General features: G+C 46.1%; 1 long non-coding RNA gene across 10 annotated transcripts; it reads left to right on the top strand.

Moving 5' to 3' along the window:
- Positions 1-5225: 5225 nt before the first annotated feature.
- LOC119356293 lies at positions 5226-11735 on the top strand. Of its 10 annotated transcripts, none has more exons than XR_005171897.1 (12): positions 5226-5547; positions 6159-6239; positions 6522-6687; positions 6918-6989; positions 8028-8227; positions 8510-8597; positions 8835-8871; positions 8945-9004; positions 9394-10165; positions 10270-10427; positions 10549-10622; positions 11325-11735. It is a non-coding gene; the product is annotated as an uncharacterized LOC119356293 (long non-coding RNA). The 10 variants fall into 10 exon arrangements; XR_005171894.1 differs by having other exon boundaries at positions 9328-10165; XR_005171898.1 differs by having other exon boundaries at positions 8835-9004; positions 9394-9472; positions 10029-10165.
- Positions 11736-21337: the final 9602 nt, after the last annotated feature.

Raw genomic sequence — 21337 nt, 5'->3', positions numbered from 1 at the left:
CCATGGGTGTGTATTGGAGACTTCAATGAGGTCCTAAGGCCGGAAGAACAGATGGGGCCTAACCCTCGAGATAGCTCCCAGATCGCAGGATTCAGGGATGCTGTCGACGTCTGTGGCCTGTATGATCTAGGCTACAAAGGACTGGACTGGACGTGGGAGAAACGTGTTGCTAGAGGTCACTATTGCAGAGTTCGTCTAGATAGGGCTCTGGCCAGTCCGAGCTGGTCAAGCCTCTTTCCTTTTGCAAGTGTGGAGCATCTAACAGCAGCTAAGAGTGATCACAGCCCGATTCTTCTTATAAATGAGCTGGAAGTAAATAACTTGAGAATTGCGGTCAAACGTCCATTCCGCTACGAGCGTACATGGGAGACAGATACTAGATTCCAAAGAGTGATAGAGGATGCATGGCGATCTGAAGGGGTGGCTGAGTCCGTAACTGGTTTGGCAGACAAGTTAAATTCAGTGGCTAAGTCTTTGTCCAACTGGGGACGGAGCACTTTTGGCTCGGTCCGTCAGGAATTGCGCATGCTTCGCATGCAGCTAACCACAATACGAGTTGACCCAACGCGGGTGGGGCCTGGACCAGAGGAGAAGCGTATTGAGGATCGCATGGTTGAACTATGTTATAGAGAGGAGATAATGGCTAGGCAACGATCACGAGTGACATGGTTGTCGGAAGGCGACAATAATACTCAGTTCTTTCAACGGAAAGCTAGTGCTAGGAGGGCCAAGAATAAAATATCCCAGCTAGATCGTCAAGATGGGTCTGCTTGTTCGGATCCGAGAGAGTTAGCTGACATGGCAAATGAGTTTTATGCTAATTTATACACATCAGAAGGGACGATTGGCATGGAAGAGGTGTTGTCACACATACCAGTTCGGGTAGATGGTTTGATGAATTCCCGCCTGAATGCAGACTATAGCAGAGAGGAGGTCAAAGAGGCTCTTCTTCAGATGTTCCCAACAAAAGCACCTGGTCCAGACGGTTTTCCGGCATATTTTTTTCAAAGGCACTGGGACCTTTGCGGTGATGAAGTAACAAGAATGACCATTAGAGTGCTTGAAGGAGAGGATTCCCCGGAGGAGATAAACAAAACGTTCATCGTAATGATTCCAAAGATTGCTAGTCCAAAAGTTTTAGGGCAATTTCGGCCAATAAGTCTTTGTAATGTGATCTACAAGATCGCCTCAAAGGTCTTAGCTAACAGGCTGAAACTTATCCTCCCCGATGTCACCTCCGAAGAGCAGTCGGTGTTTGTTCCCGGTTGACTTATCACTGATAATTTTATCACAGCCTATGAGTGCCTACACTATATGAAAACCAGAAGAGTAAAGGGTAATCGTTTTTGTGCTTTGAACCTTGATATGATGAAGGCGTATGACAGACTAGAGTGACCTTATTTGAAGGCGGTGATGTTAAAACTTGGGATCAGCCCTAGGTTTACGAATACGGTTATGAGATGCGTGTCTTCGGTCTCCTTTTCTGTCCTTTTTAATGGTGGAAGTTTGGATGCGTTTATGCCTACCAGGGGAATTCGGCAGGGCAACCCAATATCACCATACCTTTTCTTACTTGCTGCCGAGGGACTATCATGCATGTTGAAGGCACAAGGGGAAGGTGTCCGGGGTGTCTCAGTGGCTGCTGATGCACCTGCAGTTAATCACCTACTCTTCGCAGACGACAGCTCATTATTTTTTGAGGCCATGAGTGACAGTGCCACCAAAGTGAAGGATCTATTGCAGCAATACTGTGACGCGTCCGGCCAGAGGATCAATGTGGATAAATCTTCTATATTTTTTAGTAAAGGTGTTACTGAGACTAATCGGGCAAGCATTAAAAATATACTAGAAGTGCAAAATGAATCTTTGTCAGAAAAGTACCTGGGTTTGCCTTCGGATGTGGGTAGATCTAAAGAAGGGTGCTTCAAATATTTGAAGGATAGAATTTGGAAACGTGTTTAGGGATGGATGGAGAAATGTCTCTCTGCTGGCGGAAAGGAAGTACTGATTAAATCTGTTGCACAATCAATACCTACTTACTCAATGGCATGCTTCAAGTTGCCTCGGGGCTTATGTGAACATATTAATGGACTTATTCGAAGGTTTTGGTGGGGCTGTAAGGATGGGCAAAGGAAAACTGTGTGGGTGTCGTGGAAGACTATGTCGATGCCCAAGTATATGGGAGGCATGGGATTTCGCGACATAGAGTTGTTTAACTTGGCGCTACTAGCCCGTCAGGCATGGAGGCTAATGCAGGAGCCAGATTCACTTAGTGCTCGAATCCTTAAAGCGAGGTATTACCCAAACTGTCATTTACTGGAAGCTACTTTGGACTCGGCTCCGTCTCAGGTGTGGCGCTCGATCCTCGAGGGACGGGAAGTGCTTGCTTTAGGGTTAATCAAGAGGATTGGCAATGGTAATGGGACAACTATTTGGCAGGAAAACTGGATACCTAGGGACTACAAACTCAGGCCAATCTGTCCGAGGTCTGAAAATCCACCTGTACATGTATCTGAACTAATTGATCCCATTACCAGAACGTGGGATAGGCAGCGGCTTGAGGAACACTTGATAGCTCCTGATGTGGATGTTGTACGTCCAGGAAGATTTCTGGGCATGGCATTATGATAAGCGGGGAGTATTCTCGGTCAGGTCAGTGTATAGGATGATCGCTGCAGTAAAGACACAGCGTGAAGACTGGCTTGAGCGCCGTTCTGGCCAGTCAAACATAGCAGCTGAAAAGAAGTCATGGACCGAGTTGTGGAAAGTAAAAATTCCGTCAAAGGTTCGAGTCTTTGTTTGGAGGCTAGCTCATACTTCACTCCTATTGGATCCGTTCGATGCTCAAGGAATATGTCCACGACCGATGCATGCTCAATTTGCGGGGCGTCGGATGATACATGGCGTCACTCTCTAATCAACTGCCGCATGGCAAGGTGTACATGGGCGTTAGGAGATGAGGAGCTCCTGGAGCACGTAATATCAAACAACACCGACGATGCTCGGTTATGGCTTTTTTGGTTATTCGAGTCGACAACACAGCAGGATCTTGCACGGATTTTGGTGACCTTGTGGGCAATTTGGTGGGCTCGACGGAGGGCCATACATGACAATGAGTTCCAAAGCCCGATTTCTACGTGGTGTTTCATCAATAGGTATCTTCAAGACCTGGAAATTGCTTCTGCTAGAAAATCGCATGAACCGATAGCACAACCAGCACGGCGTGCTCGGAGGTGGATCCCACCAGCAGGCACAGCTGCGAAGTTAAATACAGACGGCGGCCTGTCCCGCCAAGGTGATCGAGGTGCAGCGGGGGTTGTATGTAGAGATCATACCGGACAGTATCTTGGTGCTTCTGTTACAGTCTATGATGGTCTTGTGGATGCTGCATCATTGGAGGCACATGCGGTTAATGAATCCTTGGCATTAGCTAAAGACCTACACATCCAAAGCCTGGTTATTCCTTTAGATTGCCTTGAGGTGGGGACGAGTATCAACAAGGGAGCAGCCACTGTTTACGCAATGGTGGTCACTGAAATTAAGCATCGGAGCAGCGACTTCAGGGATGTTTGTTTCAAGTTTGAGCATAGAAAATGTAATTTTGAAGCTCATGATTTAGTTAAGGCAGCTGTATCACTGCCAGTAGGTCGCCACATGTGGCTAGGGTGCTTACCAGACATTATTTGTATTCCAAGCGTCATTGAGTTCTAATAGTCCCTAGTGCACCTAAAAAAAAGCAACCTTATCCAAATACAGGCACGCACTGCGCCGCCTCCTCCATTTTCTCACCTCGAGCAAACATAGCGGTGCACGGTGGCCGGCTGTGCCCATGGGTCCTACGCGGCGGCGGCTGGAGGCGCTCATGACTCCCGCGCGGCGGTGGCCGAGGACTTCCATCGAGCTCCGACTCGGTCGCGGCAATCACTTCTTCACGGTCGGCGTCCCGGTTCTAGCGATATCCTGCGGCATTTTTTCGCTCTTACCATTCCCGGAACCCCCCACATCTTCTGTATGATGTTTCGTTTGATTCGTGTTCTGCCATTCATGTTATTTTGCCCACCCGATTTCTTACTTCCCACCAATTTCGGATCTGTTCGGTTGTAACCTAAGACCGAACCGTATTATCAGTGACCCGAACGCTCGGTTGTTGATTTCTCGTAGGACCGTTCGGTCAGGAAAATCGAGAAACCGAAATTTAAAATAGACCGAGTCACCGAACCGATCAGTTCGGTCTAACCGAACGCCCAGGCCTCCTACGACCAAACTCGATCGCGGGAAGAAGGGTTTGCGTGATCGCGGCACGCACTCGCCTAGGCGCACATGCCCGTTGTCGGCCCTGCCGGGCGTTGCGAAACCGCTTGCACCACGCACGCACGGCACGTACGACTCACGGCCGTGCCCACCGATCGGTGTGGACGCACGCATTCCGCCGATAGGTACCGCGCGTACGTCCCTGGTCCCCGTCCATGATCCATGGACGGATAAGCCCCAACCGATGCCGATGCCGATGCCGAGCCGATGCGATGCGAGGTGACGAGGTGTAGTACCATGCAAGCCTTCGCTTTCCGTCGCATGATGACGACGACCACAACGATGGGGTCAGTGTCTCGCCATGTGGACTTAACCGACGCAACGATGTTGGTGGTGGCTGAGGCGTTTACTGGCAGCGGCAGAAATTGCACGCCAATTGCTCGACAAAATGTCCACGCCACATAGGATGTTAGGGTGCAACTAGTCTGGTTTCAAGTTGAGGAACCAAAGCCAGACAGGTCGAAGAGTTGAGGGATTAAAAATGGACTTCTCTCTTGGTGATGCTTTTTTTGTCGCATTTTCTCCATCATTCGTGTTTGATTCGATGTTGCAATTGTATTACAGTACTTGATTTTGTGTTTGAAATTTAAAATGGAATTCTTTTGTATTGAGGTGGGCAGGGGCTGCCAACACAAACGGAGGAGGTGAAGCAGGAGCGAGGATAAAGCGTGCTACTACATGCTTGAGCCAAGCGTTGTTAAGCAAATCAAATGAGAATTTTTCTAACTAACAACACTAGAGATAAGAGATGTACTCGTCCTGTAGTACTAGCACACTGGGTCACTCGCACTAGTTCTGTAGCGATTCAAGCACATCCAAAACAATAAGGTGCGCATTAACGGCGCTTCCTCGCGATGCCCATCTGTCTACTTTTACTGTGCCAGCTTTTACTGTACGAACAAAGCGATAAAAAGAATAGACGCGAGCCACCGACGCTCTCCCTGCACGCGACCTTCTCTCCTTCCGCACGCCAACACAGCCGCCGCCTCCTCTGCTCGTTTATCAGCTTCGCCGAATTTGGGGAGCCACCGGCGCGCGGGACGCGCCCCACCGCGCCTCCCTTCCCACCCACGCGGCTGCGGGCGAGGGCCCTCCTGATCTCCCTCTGCCGAGGACCCTATCCTCCTCGGCGTCAGCGACGGCTACATGCCCCTCAAGGGGGTCATCTAGGTCGAGAGGCCCGGCCAGACCGACGCCCAGTCCAAGCTGGTGAATTTCATCATCCACCCTGCCCAGGTGAGCTCCCTTGTTCCGTTCCTTCAGCCACCCCACCCCGCCCCACTGTCTCGATTTGGTAGGCGTAGGATTGGATCTGAGCCACACGGGCTTGAGGTGCGTTGGGTTCAACTCGCTTGCGTGGTCGGTTGTGCTCGCCTCCCATACGATACGATTTGCTTGTTGTTGAATTGGGGTAGGATGATTGCTTCACGTGGTCCTGTATTTCTGGTAGATTCGTCCTTGTCATTTGGTTTACGCTAATGATATAGATGGAACTAGCAGTTCGGTTCTCAGATTGATGGCGATTAATTTAGGTTACAAATGAACTTGAGTGGCTGCCTGCCTGCCTGCAAATGTTGTGGTGTTGTGCTCACGAAATTGGTACTATGGCATTTGAACTCTACTATCCTATGCTTTTTTAAGTAGTGCTTCTGTTCTACCTCAGCAAGCTAATCTATTCTCCTAAGTACAAAAATTCCTAGATTTCCTATTACCGGGAGTTAGACAAGTTGATGTGGGTACAAGTAAATATTCATTAGACGAGCATGAGTAGCTGCGCTTATTTAGGTAACTCCCTAACTTGATGGTTCGTACTCTGTTAACCTATTTGATATATTCTTGCGTTGCAGAGCTGACTACAGTCCAAACGATGATCTATGGGAGCAGGATTTATGCTCAAGAGAAGATGGTTTCAGACGAAGGACCTGGAGGTTATATATGTTTATATTTTCGCGTTACGGTGATAACAGATTAATAGCAACATCAGAATTTCCTTTGTTCTATTATATTACTTTTGTATGCATGATACACATTAGAAAAAAAAACTCCACCTTGGTTGCCAGAAAACTCATAGCAATCTATTGGCCTCGTTGTCTGCTAAAAAAATCATGAATGGAAATTTAGATTCTATTATCAATGGCATTAAAGATATAAATAGCATGGTCGTTTTTTAAGACAGTGTTTAATTTGAAATCATTTAACAAGTGAGGCAGGTTCAGTTTTGAACAATGCAAGTAGGAGGATAAACAGGAAATCTGCTAGGCTGATGCGCCGGAGAGACGCACCAGGAGGCCAACCAGTCCGTGGTGTCGCCGCCGTCGTCCTCGTCCCTCATGCATAGCGACAGAGAGAGACGATCTGTCTGGAGATCGAGTATAGGTGACTGCGTCTCTTTCCTTTCTTATCTTCCGTACGCCTCTTTTTCTGTAACTATTGAAGGCATATGATGCATGGTCGCTGACTGCATTGGAGATGTAACACGATTTGTTAAGTTCAATCATCGTGCAATCATGTACGACACAGAAAATAGAGAAATCTGTAGGATGTGCAAGATGTTGGTCTCTGAACTGACACTGAGTTTGTTTTTTCTCTGTCACTGGTTTGTGAAGGATCTAGCACTGGTAATATCCTGCAGGCGTTGGAAGAGTACTTGCCAGTCTTGCTAGGATTGGTTAAAGAAGGTTAGTAATTGCTGAAATTCCTGGTTCTTTTTTTTTCATTTTGATTTTGATGCTCGGCAATTCGGACGCTTGTCCTCCATTTGGTTGAATTATAACTGAATTCGTCGTATAGTGCCACATACCTATCTGGCCTGAAGATGTAAAGCAAACCTTTGGAGGCAGAGTTGTCTTTTTTGTCAAGTAAAATAATAATAGTAACATATTTATACAAACAAAATAATATCCTACCTGAATTTTTTTATGTGAATAATGAAAGAATTAATAGGATAGCGCTTAAATGAAGAATGTGTGCTGAAAACAATCTTTATAAGACGACAAAAGGAATCACAAAGGATGGAAACGAGAAAGATGATTTTTTTGTGATTAACAAAATCAAATAGTTGCAGTAGTTAATTTGAGATGGTAAAATATTGTCTTTGATGTATGTTATTCGATTTTTCTGTCATGTGTTCCTTTGCAATACACCAGTTTATCCACCCAACACATTATCTAAAGTACATAGGAATGCAAGTGCTTATGCTATTTCAGTGACAATTGTATTATTCACTAGAACTTGAAGTGGTCTAGTTTCTGCACATCAAAGCATTTTTTTGGAGGATATGAAGAATGAAGATATCAGAACTTAGACCAGCTGAGCTTTGAGAAGAGTGGTTTATGCACTGATATATGTACTCGTGTTTCTTCTGAATCTATTTAATTAAGCTGCAGCTCACGTGTGAGAGAATTGGTTTGTGCAGATATCGTAGAAGCTTAATGCTGCCAATTAGGTGTTCTTGAAGCATGTCTTTTAATTTTCACAAGAACTGTACTTATATGAACCTTCTGGTGTAGTAATAGAGCTATTGGTTTTGTGCTAAGTGATATGTTTGTTGGGTGTTCTGCATGATTTCAGCCATTGCTCAGGCTACCTATGAAGCTACAAGTTTCTTGCATAGAGGGTCTCTGTGTTGGCCTTCTCCCTTTCGGTCTTCCCGCTATCCATGAAGTAGCGTGGATGTCTTTTGGATCTAATACCAAATCTAATCTGAATCTCTGCAGATTAAATTTCTCTCCAGGATAGATAGGGTGTGAAATCTCTTCTTCTTCTTCTTCGAGGAGGAGGATGACGATTGCCAGTGAACATGTATGGAAAATTCAAAGTTGCTGCTGAGAAATCTCAAACTATCTATATCGAATTTGGGATGGTGTTGAGATAGTTCAGGTCGATCATGTCGAATTTCTATGTGTACGATGATGAGGTATAGTGTGAGAACTGTGGATTGGACTCTAGAATTACTCCTTGGTTGGAATTGTCATTAACCTTTTGTGTTGTTCCTTTGCATGTTGTTTTGCATAATGGCATTGATATGTGCTGCTCAATCGGTTGTTCATGGATCCTTTAGTGTGGAAATTTCTTCAATCCATTTACCTAATGAATTAGATTATTGTCATAAGAAAGACTTGCTAATTGTTATCCATGTGCACAAACATTGTCTCATTTCCATTGCTAAATCTATGCCATTTGTTTAATTTGTACATAGGCATGGAACATGCTCGGCCCCTGCTGTACAGGAAGAATTACAGTACTTCACTACTGCCCGTGATCTCTACATCAGATATAATGTTACAGTAAGCATATGGCCATTAACTCATTACGCATAGCTTATTACTGTCTTTTCTTGTAGGAATTGTTGGTTTCTTTTGTTGGCTATACACCTAAAACTTTGTTATTCAAATTAGCTTGGTTTCTAGATGAAGAAAACAAACATAAAACCACTTGAGTTGTAGTGAGGATTTGACTCCTACTAAAATATGTCATAGAAAATTGTCTCTTTTACAGTTTTATAATTTCAATTTGAATTGCAGGGAATACTGGCGATCGGGGATATCTTGATCTCCAACGGTAAAAAATGTGCACTCAGTGATGTCATTCATACTATTGATACTATCAAACATTCTTTTGGGGCTCACTGCAGATCATCTGCAAGAAGAGCTCAGTTCAAGAACTAAGGCTATGCTTTGCCAAGGATTTGAAGGTGAGTTATCTTTTGTCCTTGGAAAGGTCTCCTTGGTTTTCATTTTTATTTGCATGAACACAACTTTACTGCTTAAGGACTAATGTTGTCACAACACGGGACAATGATCTTACTTGGTAATTCGCACAACACCAGTGCTAATCAACTCATATGATTTAGAGCTTTGAAGGATTTTAAACTTTAGATCTCAGTACCAACTTTGCCCGAGAAGAAGAAATCAAATTGATCTCAGTATAAGTACAAATGCATTTATGAGATCTTTCAACTTATATCACCATTTTGTTTATTTATGCTGCTCATAAATTTTGTTTCATTTTTTAAAGTTGTTATTTCTGGCCATGCATTATCTTTATGGATGAAATCAATGAAATTTTTGGGAGAAAATTTAGTGGGGGAACCAGTGATGACTTCCCGCGGATGCGGATGGAGCTTCTTAATCAGCTGGATGGATTTGATGAGCTTGGCAAGGTAGACTGACATCATCAAGTATTTTTCTTCTCTAGATGCCTTTATGCCATATATGCAAAGGATTGGATTCAATCGAAGTTATTTGCTTGCCTGAATGTATGTGTGATATGCACTCTAGCTTTCCTGGCTCCTAGGTGAAGTATGGCAGTCTCGAGACGAGTTTTATAGATTAAGTTTATTGTTCATCTTTTACAGATGGAATAAAAATTGAGGACTGTAGGTTTTGTTCTATCTGATTGTTGTCATGCCAACAGAAGTGCCTAATTCTCTGATAGGCTTTGATTCTTATGTTACTTTCTTACTGGGATGTTTTATTTTATTTTGGGAAAACCCATGATTTTATCCTAACCCGAAATTGCCGAGGTAGGATAAGAGTAATGGGAATCCAAGCCTAATTCTCCATTTCAATGTACACAAAATTACTGGTGCATCTCCATTTCAATGTACACAAAATTCAGTTGGAGTAGACTCCAAATCTACAAATCATTCTTCCTACAAAGAGTAGAAACAGAGCCTATCGACACAACCAGAACACTATTTTAACTCTTAAACTTAGCCAGCAGTAACTATCCAGAGTAGTTCTTCAAAGCTCTATCGACACAACCAGAGTAGTTCTTCGGAGCTCTATCCAGCCTGACATCAAAGGGAGTCAAGTATCGCTTCAACTTTCTATCCTGCAACAGATAATTAAAGGTAAGTACATCATTTGAGAATACTGCTTCATTGACATGCATGTTTATTGTGCCTGCCATCGGTTTGACGGTTTGCTCACCTCGCTTCCATTTTGCTTACTGCAGATTGTCAGAAGGTGACTGGTCGCGCCCGATCTAGGTAAAATCTTCGTCTGATTTTTGGTCCACATGACGATGATCTGTTTTTTCGGGAGTTTCTTCAGGATCCGCTCGTGTGCCAGAGCCGACTCAGGATGCCTTCCTCGACGACGACGAAACAATGAGTAGGTTTTGAATCTTTCATTGCGCCTATCGGATCGGATTCGATGCCTATATGGCAGTGATGGATTGCTAACCGCTTGATTTGGTGTTTTCTCTGTGGTGTGGCGTGTGTGTTGTTTACAGAGCTTGAAGCGAGTGGAGCTCCGAAGGAGGATCTCAGGGATGAAGGAGGCGTCGGCGACAACCTCAGAAAAGAGGTATGAGACTGCAAATCGCTTTCCCATTTCTGGGGAGCAGCAAAAACTGAATTTGTTAGTGCTTAAAATCTAGACTGATCTGTTTGATATATCTGCACTGTCAAGGCGGTCTTCTTGGATAGACTCTGGGTGTTTTTGCCTATATGGATTATTCATTGTTATGTGTTATCACAGTTCTAGATGAACTTTGTAGTTCGAAAGGAGATCTGAAATTGCTTAGGGGGCATGTGTAGTTTAATGTATAGTGTGCTACAGACCTAGAAGCAATATGTTAAAAAAACTATAACTTTCTCATTTTGTGCTTACTTTAGTTATGGGGATGTATATGGCAGTTGATTTTTATGTATTTTCAGTTTTAAATCTTAAGCTTATCTCCTGAACATGCCTGAACAATGTATCATCTATTATGTAATCAGTTTGATGATAGAACTGACTATTGCAGTATAGCTTGTTGGAGCATAACATGGCCTCTTGATTTTATTTATCAAAAATCCTGGTTCGTTGCATGCTTTTATTATCAAAACTCTGCTTTGCCATGTTTTATTCTGAAAGTTATATGAGGTTTTAACCAAGCGGGTTTTAAATTTATGAGTAGGCATGTAATGCAGGTAATACTAGAGCTCCGAGCCTCCTCAACTATCAAAGAGGAGGTACAACCTACTATCTATTGAATTGAGCTGGACCTCTGCTTTGAACTGACAGTGGCAGGGGACAGGGGGCGCGCCCGTGCTGGTGCTGTCGCTAACGCTCCACCTGGACGGCAGCGATTGGGAGCTGCCTTGGGGTACTACGTGTTGGAGGACAACGGCGTGTAGGTCATGTGCCTGGTGCTAGACATGATGGCGGGGACCAAACCGTCATCCGCAACTACTAGCAGCAGAACACAGAAGTCGTCTATGACCTCGACAGGACATGCTGGCCTTTGTGCCGGCGCAGTGCGACAAGCTCGCAGCATCACTATAGTGTTTTTGTAGAGAGATAGAATTTGTAGTACTGATCAGGTGAAATGCGCCAATCTGGCAATGGTACTGAACTGAAGCAACAGTCTTTTTTAATGAAATGTGCTCTCAATTGTAAAGCTAGCCAAAAAGGGCTGCTGGATGAGCGTTGTCCTACCTGGCACCGCCTAGTCACCCTTTAGGCGGCGCGCCCTGGGCGCGCCCCATTCACTAGAATAGTAGCATTCAGCGTTGTGTAGAGCTTGCAGTGATCTATAGAAGGAACATTGACACATGGTTGGATAGCACGCTCCGTCCGACCCATCTGGGGACCGGAGCAAGGATTACTACGGCGTCCTGACTCAACCGCGAGAGAGTACAAGGGCGTCTTTGGTTGCCCGCATGCAGCCCAACCAGGCCCGCGCGGGATGTGTGTGGCCTGTTTGGTTGGCTGGGCTGCATGCGGTTTGAGGCCCGCACGAACCTCAAAGCAGCCCGCAGCCTGGCCCGGCGAGAACTGCCGAATCGGCAGTTTCTCGCGAGCCTGGCCAGGTGCGGCCGCGCTTGTGGGGCAGTTGCATGCCTCGGGCAGCGCGGGAGACAGAGGCGACGTCTCATTACTCGTCCCCCACTCTCCTGTCACCGCCCAGGCGCACTGTTCCCACCGCTCCCTCTCTTCCTCACGGCCCCTCCCTCTCCTCTCCTCTGCTCTGATGGCTCCGCCACGCCCACCACCGCGCCGCCCTCTGATCCCGTCGACCAGCGCGTCTCCAGCATCTAGGAGCGCTGGCTGGCCGGGCTGCAGAACTCGGGCCGTGACCTGGCCTCGGCGCTGCGGGCGCAGTCCCCCATCTACTGCCGGCCTCCACGAGCGCCGGTGCCGGCCAATGTGGTGCCGACCGCTCCTGCTCCGCCGCCGATTCTGGACCTGGGGGTCCTGGGCTCGGCGCCGGCACCGTCGACGGAGCCACCCCTTGTTGGGACACCATTGGCCTCGGGGGTTTTCTTGACCCTTGTCCGAGGGTTTTCTCCGGTCGGCGGGGCGCCGTCCTTCTCGACCTCCGGCGTGGCGTTCAGCACGGGGCCGATGCCGCAGGCCGTCGCCGGGGTAGGCTCGTCCTCTGCTCCGCCACCTCTATCGTTTCCGCCGGGATTTTCACCCCGGCCTCGGTTCGCCGCGGCTACGCGTGCTCCAGTGAGTCAAATCCCCAACAATCTTGCTCCTAGATGTAGATTAGCGGCTAATTTTTTAGGCATGTGCTAGGATTGATAGAATTCTAGCAGATCCGATTGGATGCGATCCCAATCGAATCCAATCGGACTGATCTGTTCTTGTTTTGTACAGTGCGTGTGCTACTGCTTGTGTTCATGCTAGAATGCTAGTAGCTGTGTTACATGCTAGATTCATGTTAATGCTATCATGTTCATGCTAGTGCGAGTGCTACTACATGCTAGATTTGTGCTACATGCTAGTAGATGTGTTCATGCTAGAGTCATGTTCATGTTGAGTGATGAATGATAGAATCATGTTGACTGATGGCATGCTCATGTTAGGATCATGTCCTTCTTTCATGTTGCATGTTGAAGCTAGGGTTTGTGCCATGAGTGGATGTTATACGTGCATGTAGTACAATGGTCCCAAATCTGCATGGCTGCACATGGGTGCTATTGGCACTTGTTGTTGCTATTTTTAGATATTTCCTTGTTTAGGATAGTGCAGTGATCAGTGCCAGTTGCAGCAAAGAAGACGCCACTGATCAGTGACTTGCCCAACAACAAGGGTCCTAGGCAAATGCCACTTATCAATGTCACTTGCTGTTGGGCAAAATGGCACTTATCAATGGCACTTGCTATTGGGCAAGTCACTGATCAGTGTCATTGATCAGTGCCATTTGCACTACAACAAGTAGATTAGTGCTCTTGCCCAATACCAAGTGCCACTGATCATTGCCATTTGGCCATGAGCACATGCCACTGAACAGTGGCACTTGCTGTTGGGCAAGTCCACTGATCAGTGGCACTTGCTGTTGGGCAAGTCCACTGATCAGTGGCACTTGCTATTGGGCAAGTCCACTGATCAGTGCCACTTATCAGTGGCACTTACTGTTGGGCAAGTCCACTAATCAGTGGCACTTGTTGTTGGGCAAGTCCACTGATCAGTGGCATTTGCTTGCTTGCTTGCTTGCTTTGTTTGATACTAATACTTGTCATGTTGCCTGACAAGATACTGAAGACTGACTGGGATGTGGCGAGTGGAGGAGTTCAGGTCGTGGCCGGAGCTGAGAGCGCCGAGGATCTCATCCCCACGAACAGGTGGCTTAGGACAGCGGACCTTCCTGGCAGGATCGCCTTCATGAGTGTGCCTCGTTTGAGGGGACGATCTCTGAGGCAGGGCCACGAGGAGGGTCCAGGGAGCCGATGAGATTCTACGCACAGATCAAGGACAACGAGGACCTCGCCATGCTCGTCGTCCCTCCCAAGTTCGTGGAGGTGATGAACACCTGGCTAGTCATCAAGCGACTCCCGCGCATGGTCAGACTCTCAGCCAACAAGAGGTGCGTGTTCTGGGTGCAGGTCCAGAACTTCGAGGGCCAGATGGTGCTTGGTCGGGGTGGAACTACTTCTGCCGCTGCCACAAGATCGTCCCCGACGACCTCGTCGTTGTGCGCATCTCCGGACTCGGACTGAAGGTTCAGATCTACAACCACGACTCGTCGGTGATGTGCAAGTACCGTTGCAGCAGACACAACTGCCTTGGTGGCATCGAGCAGGCTATGTAATTAAGTGAAGTCAGGTGTTAGTGAAGAAATTTTAGGGTGTGTGGTGAGACTTGTGTTGGGAACATGTTCATATTTTGGCCAGGTGCAGCACCCTGGCACAGCAGGGAAGGAGGATGCCCCTGCTCTTAATCTAGACTATGCTATCTAGTTAAGTAGTTTGTTGTGTTAAGTTTGCTGTCATTACATTGCTTGCTTTATTTGATCTTGCTGTTGTGATGTTGCTGTTTGTGCTGATCATGTGTGGTGGTAAGGCCACCACATTTGAATGGGGTGAGCAGAACACAAACGCTGTTTGCAACCAAAGAGCTGAAGTTTGTATCTGCTCACATCCTAAGCACAAATGTAAACAACCAAACAACAGAGGGTAGGCGCCTCTCGATGCGATGCAGGCAACCAAACAAGTTGCATCTGCTGCATTTGAGGCTGTATTTCAGCAATCAGGCTGGGTTAAGATGGACATATAATGCAGGTACTGTTTCAAACAGGGACGTAGCTCCCTTGTAAGCATTGGGGTCAATTAACCCCAATAAATTAAGAAATTCTTCACTGACTTAGTACCAATCACTATCTATTTGCAGAAGATGACCCCATTGTCATAGACACAATTCTATCAAACATTTTTTCTAGCTTCGTCCCTGATTCCAAACTGCAACCAAACACACCTTAGAGTTTGCATGATCGCGGCGCGCACTCGGGTGGGCGCACATGCCCGTCGTCGGTCCCTGCCGGGAGTTGCGAAACCGCTGCACCACACACGTACGGCCGCGCCCACCAACCGGTCTGAAGTCCGGACACATGGCGCCGCCCGCCGGTTGGTACCGCGCACGTGCCCCGTCCCCGTCCATGATCCATCCACCCGGTTCCATCTCTACTACGTACCCATGGATGGATAAGCAAGCCCAACCCCAAGCTATCGGATGCGATGCGAGCTGACGAGCCGTAGCACCATGCAAGCCTTGGTTTTCCGTCGCAGGATGCAGATGCACCCTACCCTAGCCCCGTCCCCTTGTCCCTGGACCAGAAACAAAGAATGACCCCCGCCTGAATCCTCATCCATCCGTGCCTTTGCCTGCCATTTTCGTGCCAAACAACCAAACACGAGATACTGCTACTACTACTCCCCCGTTTCAAATTACTCGTCGTGATTTTAGTTCAAATTTGAACTAAAACCATAACGAGTAATTTGGAACGGAGGGAGTACATTACTGACGTAGCTGCTACCCTGCACTGTGCCAGGACATGACGGACTTGGAACTGTAGGGGAGCACCGCACCGGGTAGCGCCGGCCGCATAGCGTGCTTCCGAGGCCAGCACGCAGCAAGACGCAAGTGCAGCCATGGACCCACGCGCGAGGAAGGAAGGAAGCTTTGCCTCCATCAACTCCGGAAGCTTTGCCTTTGCGCGGGCAGATCATAATATCAAAGCGTTTTTACAATTTTATAAATAGAAAAAAATATTCCTGACATTTTTTCGAAATGTTATACAATGTAGAAAAATGTTTGTGTAACCCAACTAAATGTTTCGTAAAATTCAAAGTGTACGTTACATTTTGATAAAAGTTCACTCATTTCAACAGAAGTTTTTAACACCTTTGGTAGACTAATTATCCAATGCATAAAAATGTTTTCATAGTAAAAAATAGTTTCAGCATGTATTTGAAAATGGTTAACACATATTTGAATTTTTTTTCAAAAAACAAGTATTTCCAAACACGCTAATCATCTATTTAAAAATAATAAACACATATAAAAATAGTTTAGGTGTATACAAAAAATGTAAAATTTGTACAAAAAATTAAAACATATATTTGAGAAATTATAATCATGCATTTTTAGAAATTTAATAAATAGAAAAAAAATGAAAATTCGGATGTACACAAAAAAGTACAATGTGTATGAAAAATAAGGAGTGTATTTACAAAAAGGGAAAAGAAACTGAGAAAACAAGGAAAACTAGTGAAAACCAAAGAGAATCAAAGGAGAAAAAAGGGCCAAGGCCGACGCAGACGCGCCCTATGCTCTCTCTCCAACATGATAGGCTTTCGCGTGGTGCGTCGACCCGTCGTAAAGCCAGCCCCGAGCCCATGGAGGAGCTTCACGTGCACGGCTCGTTTGTGGTGAGTTGCATGCCTCCGCGCCAGGGCTCCCTCTAATACTAAGAATACTAGGCCCGTAAGGGTTCCTTTTTTCTGGTTTTTTTGGATTTTTTTTACCATGCTTCATTGAGCGACGCGTGTGCAGCCCTTGTTTATCTCTACGTGTGCAACACGTCATACGGGAGAGTTCCTTTATTTTTTTAATATTTGTTTGACTGGCCGGTTTGCATGGTCAAATTGACGTGCCCGTTTTAGATTTTCTAGGTTTGCTTCGTTCCACGCGTCCCTGCATGGGCATGCATGTCGCTGGCCCAGTTCACATGACCCTTTCAGATTTGCTGTGTTGGCTGCATGGCCATGCATGTTGCCACGTTTGTCTCACATGCAGTTGGACACGTTGCCTTCTGAACTTTTCTGGTGGGCTTCGTTTTTGTTTTCTCTTTCCTGTTGGCTGCCTATAAGTACTCGTCGGGGCTGGCGGTATTGCCAACCGGTCTACACATGCGCCCATCAGTCCAGGAGCCTCCCTAGCAGGGCTGCCTCGCTGGGAAAAGCCAGAACGTGCCAAACGCTTATCAAATCGCCAGGTGAGTTGGAAGCTGGCTTTGAGAATCTGAATTTGTGGACTTGGGAGGCTGGGAGAGGTTCAAGTCGTTTGGGTTCTGTGCTTGGTGAGTACGTACTGCTCTTTCTAGACTTTTATGAGCAAGGGATGATTTTGGTGATCTTTTTGTTGTATTCATGATTTGTGCATTTTTAGATCCAGGGCAGGTGAGGCAGGTCGGCGGTGGCAGGAACACCAAGAAATTCGTCATGGGAAACATCCAGTAGATTCATCGTCTGGTGAGTGTTTAGCTTGCTTGATTTTTTTACAAAATATTATTGTTTGTTTGGTTTCTTTTTCACTCTCTTTTGGTTTCATATTTAGCACTTTTTAGATGATCTATTGACCCATGCAGTTGGAAGGAATGTTCGGCCAACACTATGCGGATTAATTGATCCTTGTCTTGTTGCTGCTAAGAGTTGCATCTGATGCGGATGTTTTGTATCGTTCGTAGCAAGAATTTGGTATAGAGAGCATAATATATCTTTCTAGACAGTAAAAAGATCAATTGTTCTGGAAGGTGACATAGTTGTTTACGGGGAGAGGAATACTAGCTATTTTGGCCTGAGTAGTCTGAATTTCTGCAGCTGGCATCAAGGTTTGGAGCAATAATAATAGCATTTGGATTGGTTGGAGAAGACGATATATGTGGTGTAAGTGCAACCTCAAAAAATATGTTATCTTACTATGTTATCCCCTTGATTATCTAATGTCTAGAAACAATATTTTTCACCTCAAATGTTGTTAGACTACAATGATCTTCTGGAGCACCCATTTTATGATATCCATGACAACAAGCTAAATAAAGAGGGCCTAAAGCTAAATTATGTTTTGATTTCATTTTAGAAGCAAAATAATAATAGTTTGTCCATGATAATCAATGATCTTTATTTATCTTATTGTTCCTCGGGACTGATTTTATGGGAGAGATAAAGAGTAAAGATATGCATCCTGTAGTGCTTACGCCAAAAATTTCAGGAAGATTTTGCTTCATCTTTTGGGGAGCCTATTGAAACAAAAGGTAGCCAGCTGCGCTAGCAAATAGTAATCTGAAAAGTTATCTACATGTTCTCGTGGCAAGTCAACATACGCTGCACTGTTATCCTTTTTAGATAATCGAAAAATGAGTCGGAATGCATGCAGACGTATTTCAGAGAGCCCATGTCGGATTAGGTTTGCTTCTTGTGTTTTCGATTGGTTTACTTGTTTGCATAGGGAGGGAGAAGGAGTTAAGAGAAAGAGAAGGCCCAGCACCTCTATTTGCATGTCAATTCTGAAGTGGAGAGCTGCATCAAGTATCTGAAGAGGAGAGAGGAGGATCCCTACAGGAGTACACTGCCCAATCTTCTATTTCAGGCAGCTCATCGTTCTGATGCAGTAATATCCACATTTGAACCCCAAGTCTGAGATGATCACGTTTGTCATTAGTTAGGATCCAAAGCAATTCTTTATATTGTTCATGTTAATCTTTTATATACATAGTTTTTTTAAATACCTCATATTAATTGCAGTTCATTCAAATTAGAAGGGTCTATAAATATTTAAAACTGAGTTCAGAACTGTAAATTTCTATGTGAAGTACATTAGTGGACTTACTAAGCTCTAGGCAGGGGCTCTCATTCCACTAAATGTTATTTTGTTAATTTCTACCAGTATTTTGTGCTAAAGGTCAATCAAAGAAATTAATCACACATTTTCTATCCACTTTCAGTATGTGAGGATTGATTTTTGAAGGCATGTTATATTCAGACTTAACCTAAATATAGTTTTTCTTTTGCATTCATTGAAGCTCTTATTTTATTTCCCTTTGGGTAAGCCAATAACGGCTGCTACGACTCGAAGAAATTTCAACAATTTTTTTTATGTATTACCCAAGAAAACACGAACACGCATGAAACCAGCCTCCAATTGAAAGCAGATCGATCAACTTGCATCAGGCACACACTACTGCCCACAGCAGGGGCGGAGCCAACATAGAAGCGTTGGGTTCAAGTGAACCCAACAACTTTTGCCTCGTACGTGTATGTATGTACGTGGGTTGCCTGATCTGAACCCAGTAAAAAATCCTGCCTGACCCCATCAAATAACGCGAGGGCCATGTGAACAGCTATGCAAGGGCCACCCCTAAAAAAAAGCTACGCAAAGGGCCAAAAGCCCACAAGGAGTCCATGGCCTAAATCGTGATTAGCAGGCCCCTTGTGATTAGTCATGTAAGCACGAAGCCACACGCAAGCCTCGTCGTCCGCTCGTTTTCCAAGTCGCATGTCTCCTCTGTCTGCTCGTGTTGTTCGGCGCCTCGGCCGCCGCACGCCGGCGACAAGCAGGCTGCCAGCTGCAACACTTGTAGCCCAAAATTTGAGGTAACTGGATTATGTTATCACATCTCGTCATCTACTTTCATATACTATGTTCTATCTAGCTAATAGCCTATTAGTACGAATGTACAATAGTGATTTGTTGCCCTATTTTTTTTCTGTGGACTTTGATTGATCTAGGCTATGGAGCGATATTATTCGAAGAAAACTCAGTCACCAGATCCGGTTAAAGATACACGCACATATAAGGTCACCCATTAGAGTAAGCAAATAAAGTGCATCACATGTGAGTGCAGCTAGTCTCCCGAAACCTACTATTCACACAGAACTTAACTTAGATGAGTTGCCTTCTGATCAGGCTGATCGAAAAAGGATTTCAGAGTACACAAGCAATCTAAAGAAGCAAGATGAGATTAGGCTCCAATATTTAACGAGGGGACGTTACATGCCACCACTTAATTTTTAGTACCCGTAGAGGGAGATTGGAGATACTCAACAGAGATTTAAACTAGATTTGGTTTGATGAATATGGTCATTTGCTTGAGTATAGTGACAGGGAGCATAAGGCCTTTTGTTTGTGCTCCTACCTTTTCAGAGATTACAATGAGGGGCAATCAAGAAGTGATGCATTTGCAATTAATGACAACTGCTGGAACAAGAAAAGCAGACTAGATACTCGTCTGAGTAAAAGTAGTGTCAATAGCTTTCATAATGTAGCAACAAAAAGATGTGATGCCTTTATGAATCAAGATCAATCAATTCAGGTTGCTAGCACAATAGCACGGGGCACTAGCTAGATACTAGTACGTGGACACATGGATGGATAGCACAGCGCGCCCCGTCCGAACTCCGATCCATCGGGGCCAGGGGACCAACGCAACTCGCAACGATTACCACGTCCGTCCTGCTCCTACTACGACCTAACTCGATCGCAGGAAGAGAAGGAGTTTGCGTGATCGCGGCGCGCACTCGCCTGGGCGCACATGCCCGTCGTCGGCCCTGCCGGGTGTTGCGAAACCGGTTGCACCACGCACGTACGACGCACGGCCATGCCCACCGACCGGTCTAGACACGCGCGCACGTCCCCCGTCCCCGTCCATGATCCGTCCACTGCCCATGGACGGATAAGCCTTCGCTTTCCGTCGCATGATGCACCCTCGTCCCGTCGTCCCGTCCACTCGTCCTACACCAGAAGCAAAGAAAAGAGAGCACACCCACCCTGAAACCCGATCCATCTGCGTGCCAAACCACACGAGAGAATTGCCGGCACACCACTGACGTATAGTAGGCACCTCTTCAGGTACCCTGCACCAGGACGGACTAAAAACGGTACCGCCGAGCCGCCTGCTTCCCAGAGCGGCAACACGGACGGAAGTGCAGCCACGGCCCCACGCTCAAGGGTTTACAGCCTGTTCCTCCACCAACTCCGGAAGCTTGGCCTTTGCGCGGGCAGATCCAGCATCTCGCGTCATCGCACTTTCTCCTCCTCCTCAAGCAAATCATCGGTGCCCATGCATCTTGATTCTTGACCAGGGGAGGCGAACCGTGCCCCCTTGCGTCTCATCTCAACACGCCAAAGCAAGTCGAAAAGGGGAAAGAGGAATGGCCATCTATGCCTCGAATGCTCCCGTAACTTGCCCATCATCAAAAGGAGGAGGATGCTCGTCGGAGGATTGCGCCGGAAGCTATGCCCGGATCAGGGCTTGCCGCCGCCCCACCTCAAAGCAAAAACACCTCTGAGCTCTACCCAGCCATGTGACCCAAGGAACAAGTATTAACACATCAAGTAAAAGAAGAGCAGCGCATCTATAATTAGTTCGCAGATTTACGCAAAGAATTGACACTACATTGGGAGCCAAAAAGGGAAGATTACTGGACCGTCTATTTATCAGGTGCCCGAAATAACGTTTTCATCAGTCATTTTATTTCCTGACTTTGGCCTCCATCATGCCGCAGACTGTCCATCTTCTCCGTCCCCATCTT

Source organism: Triticum dicoccoides, chromosome 2A (genome assembly GCF_002162155.2).
Source record: "Triticum dicoccoides isolate Atlit2015 ecotype Zavitan chromosome 2A, WEW_v2.0, whole genome shotgun sequence".
Lineage (NCBI taxonomy): Eukaryota > Viridiplantae > Streptophyta > Magnoliopsida > Poales > Poaceae > Triticum > Triticum dicoccoides.
The sequence above is the reverse complement of the archived record's forward strand: the minus strand, read 5'-3'. Positions and strand labels throughout refer to the sequence as shown.